Source organism: Protomyctophum bolini, assembly GCF_963924005.1.
Source record: "Protomyctophum bolini genome assembly, chromosome: 1".
NCBI classification, from domain to species: Eukaryota; Metazoa; Chordata; class Actinopteri; order Myctophiformes; family Myctophidae; genus Protomyctophum; species Protomyctophum bolini.
In genome coordinates, this window is record NC_137862.1 from 41,225,601 (window position 1) to 41,230,720 (window position 5,120).

Below are 5,120 nucleotides of genomic sequence, written 5' to 3' on the forward strand. Positions count from 1 at the left end.
CTTTGATATAGATATAATTTAGTAGCCTATAGGCTACATTATTTCATATTAAACTGTTGGGTGGGGAGATAACCGTGTCTAGACCACGTTAATTCTACTGCAGTCGGTGATGTTAAAATACTGCTTTGCCTATTTTGTTACAACTACAGTGGAACTGGAACGTGCATAGTGGAACCCTGCTGATTTTGGCATAATGTGCCATTTGTCGATTTTAGACATGTGGAGGCGTAACTAGAGACCTTTGTGGCAAAGTGTGTATACATTTCCTATCATGTGTGTCAAAGCATGAGCCCTTTTATTTTATTTGTATTTATGGTTTGTGGTTGCGTCGTGTGGGGGCTGGACCATTTCATGGCTTTACCAATGTGAGTCATCTGTCAAGCTGGTAGCTCTCAGTGCATCACTGGCTAGTTTAGTGATTTTTAATTAAGACAGATTTTGTTTTGTTTTATCTTTGTTTGTGTGTTTTCACTTCTAGTGTTGGCTTTAATGGGCTTATCCTCCAGCACAGGCAGTCATTTGGGACAACACGCAGCTGGTATTAGTTTTTAACAAGATGTATAGGAAAATACACAGCTAAGGTGGCAATGGTAGACAGACAGACAGACAGACAGACAGACAGACAGACAGACAGACAATTAAAGAAAGGCTCCATTCAGTACAATGGACAGCTCCTAGGAGTTCCACTATGTGGTAAGGCTGCCATCTACCTGTCATTGGGAGAACTGTGGAAACTGTGAAAAAAGTATGTCAGAGAAAGCTGTCTAGAAAAAGACAGTCATTAATGAAGTCGGTGAAGAGTCAAAATTAACGTATAGATCTAGATTATTGAACAAAGGCCAAACATAATGTAAATGTATGTTTCTGAGTTAATATAATATAATATAGAATATGAAACCGTTTTTTTCTCTAGGCACAGAGAGCAAACGCTTTCAGTGTATTATGTATTTGTCAAGCTTGGGAGAGGAGACAGTGTATATAACACATCATTCTTTTTTTGTGATTAGTATTGTATTGTATTTTCTTTTTTCCCCACAACATCCACAATACAAGTCAACAGTAACAACAAAACAACAATGCAAAAAGAAACCGACAGCCACAATAAAAAAAGAACTCCCTGTGTAGTAATAAAAATAACAGAAGACAAAGAAAGGAAAAAAAAACACAAGGAGGGAAGGAAGGGGAGGGTGTGTGAGCAGGAGAAGACTGTATATAAGATGTCATTGAATGTGAACTGTATTGTAAACATGCCATAATGAGCATGCTATATGACTATGAGCATAAAATGGTGTGTCTTATAAACCCATGAGGGTTGGGCACTTTATTTGCAGGACACGAATCTCCATATAGCATTTCTCGGACAAATATCCCTGCTTGTATGTACTGTATGGGGACAGAAGCATTGACTTAGGTGTGGTGAAAAGGATCGGAGTAGTGAAGCGCTGAGAAAACTTAACTACAGGAGCGGTGGTCTCAAAAACAGAGGAAAACTTGACCGAACACGACTCTCACTGTAGAACAAAATTAAGTAAAAACTTCTATAGACTGAGACGTAGGGAAACATGGGTGGCTTGAACGAAGATCTCTCACTCCAGTGCTACCTATAGTTAGCACTGGAGTGTTTTGTATAAGACTGTCAAAATGTGGAGTATGCAGTTTGCATGTTTCGTAAATAACTGTATGAACTTGTATATCGATTCTGTAATGTCCACGCCCCACCATCAGGTGATGTCACCTGTAAAGTTGGCCGAGTGGCCAAGGCTCCAAAAAGTGACAGAATCCAGCAATACCTTTAGGGTGTTTTATTTCTCCCCGATGCAGGTTATTCACAGTGGAAAGGCCTCGAACAAAACAAAACACTAAAGACTAACTTACAAAAAGACAATATAGAAAAACACTTGAAAACAAATTAGGGAAACAAACCCAGAACTTGAGACACTGTGTAGGCTATAAACCCTGCAATGACAGGCCCCATAACAGCTCTCCCTGGGTGTTACCTTCTGGTTGCCTCAAGTCAAACTGAACTAACTCACTGCCCCTGCAGCCTCCCTCTTATACTAGGCAAGACTATACCAAGGAACAGTTCTGTAATTGGTAACCCACTTAACTCAACATCTGGCTAACCATGGCCCATGAGTTAACTTACACAATTACCTACTTTTACTAAACCAATTTGGATACATTTCAGATACGTACATTACACAACATCAAGATAAATAGAAAACATAACACAAGAGCTCTTGTAACCCAGACAGACACCCCTCCTGCTCTATAGCACTTGGTACCTTCCTCCACTCAGTCAAGAGGATCACCAGTACTGCAGGAGAGCCAGGTGCCCAACAATCATAATTAAACACAAATGACACCAAACATAATGCTGTGACAATATTTGCAAAGTACTTGTTCTCTTTTACAATTCACTGTGAGCTACAATAATAAAAATATGCACTCATGTCCATTAACACAGTCTTCCAAGCCGGCCGGCAAAGTTAGTTAATTGGATGCAACTGTGTAGTTTAGGTGTGCGCATTGTTCTCCATCAATGTATGTGTATATAGGGCACGGGCTGCCTCGTGACACAGTAATTATCAGCACCTGAGCGACGAAGGTCTTAGGACCGAAACGGTTGCTTTTTAATTGCACTTTGAGCACAGAGCACTTTATGAGCATGATAAAATAAAAGGAAATATGTTTCCCTAAGTCTCAGTCTATAGAAGTTTTTACTTCATTTTGTTATACAGTGAGCGAGTCGTGTTCGGCAAAGGATCAGAGTAGGCCATGCACACATGGGCTCCTGACCAGCATTTCCACATTAGGGGCGTAACCCGGCCAAATCAACAATACCCTCCTGTCCACATGTCACTCAAGCTGTGCATAATGATGTGAGCCTATCCTTATCATGTCCTCGCACACAATCCCAGGGTTCAGTAAGGTTTCTACAGGGCTTTCAGTGCAGTGTTCAGTCCATGGAATGAGGGGCTGAACAGCTTCTATTCTAGCTTCTAACCTTCTAAACTGGTACTTTCCGTTTTCCCTTTTGAGGAAGTTGTGTTTTTAGGGCGGGGGTGGGTGGGATTTATTCATTGAGTTACGCATTAACACACAATAAGTGATTTTTCTTGCTTTTCCAATTATTCATACAACAATATGCCTTATAAGCAGAAATAAATTGCCTGACATGTTGGGCACCCAGAAGCCGAAACTTGCTTAGGGTTGTTAAAATGAACCCATTATCGCACATGCAATTAATTTCAAAAGGGATGACGCTTTATTGTTGCCATCATTCATTGTGTTAATCACTTTTCACTTGCTTTCATCTCGCTTTTTGGGGTTTTGTAGTGACAGGTATAAGAAATGCAAATAGAGCCCAAGTCAAAACAGTATATTTATGCCTGTGACAGAGCAGAAAAGTTAAGCGCTAAATGGATGCTTTCATTTTAAAACTGACAACCAGTTGAATATATGCTGATTTATGTTTATCAGTAGTTTATTTAATGCAGCGCATGTCGGACTGTCGCATATCGGATGTTAGACCCAAATGACCCGCCCCCCCCCTCTCCCCTCCGGTGCCTACGTATATGTATGTAAGCAACCTTCTATTTCATATGCTGCCTTCTAAGAGCTATCACTATTGAGGTGAGGTTGGATGTAGTCAATCCATTTATTCATTCATTCATTCCACCAAGTCCATTCATCAACAAAGGAGTTAGAACGTCTGAGCCCAGAGCTATTGATGGTCACAAAGACATCAACAGGCATCAAGCACATTGAACACTGAATATGATTCTACCGCGCAGATACCCGCCATCATCATCATTCCTCTCTAAGAGAACTGCATGCAGAATGCATTGTTCCCCCTAGAGTAGACACGGATGCCAACAGCAGGTATTTGAACCTGAAGATACTATTATGCCGGTGAAATTACTTTGCCAATGAGACAGCCACACTGCGACAACAAAGGACATCATTTTGATTGTTCTCTATACAATACAAACAACTGCTGTGCTGTCTATAAGACTCAACTGTGTACAAAACGGAACAATCCAAGCCAAGGCAGAGGCCTCTAAAATCAAAAGCAGCCCCTCCTGAATCCGAGGAAGATAGGCACAGTGGAGTAGGTAGTGCTGCACATCAAACCACTACTGAAAAGGTACCTATAGAGAACTTGAGAAAGGTACTATAGCAGTATTTTGAGAAATTCAGCGCTATTACAAAAAGATAAAAGATCTGATCTGGTTTAACCACTTAAAAGCCTTTGTTGAATCGGGAGAAGACGGAACACTCTGTATAATTCTGTGATGTAATTTAATCTACTATGTGAATATACTGTAAACATGCTTATCATCATGCATCACATTCTGTGCTCAGCCAATCAAATCATCACAAATGTAATTCCGGCAAATCGCTTTTGGTGTCTTCACATTTCTGCCCTCACTTGTATCTTCAATATGTCATTGCTATGGGGTGATCAGCCAATCACGCAAACCCTCAAAGATGGGCATAGTTGGGGCTAAGCAACCCAATCATCAATCATTACTCAATGTCCGATGGCATCACAGTTTTAAATATGTAGCATTTCTCTGACGGATATCCCTACTTGTATGAGGTCAAAAGCTGTTTTTGTCTATGGAGTTAACATAACTCTAATATACCTGTGTGTTTAGAATATTGAAATATGTCTTCCCTGTGTATTTTTGGTTTCTCAAAAGGCCCAATCGAAATGACAGTGATATAGTGACATCACAATATCATCCCCTCCCCTAACCCCTCCCCCTTTATCATACAACAACAGGCTTCAGTTCAGGTGGATCAGCACCCATCATCACCCACCAGGCTCGGGACCAAGCAGGTACAGAACCGAACATGCTTGGGTACCGCGTATACCGAACTGAACATGCATGGGTACCGTGTACCAGGTATTATTCAAAAATAATTAAAACATTTGACCTCTTATTTAAGTTATGTTATGCCATTTTGGAACCGAAATAGCGAACCATTAGGAACCGGAATCGGTACCGGACTCATAAAAATCCTAACGATACCCTGGGTGTGGCCACATAAAAGCATAATTTTAACAGAAGGGAGTTCCAACCGCGCCTCTAGCCTATGGCAGGCCAGTC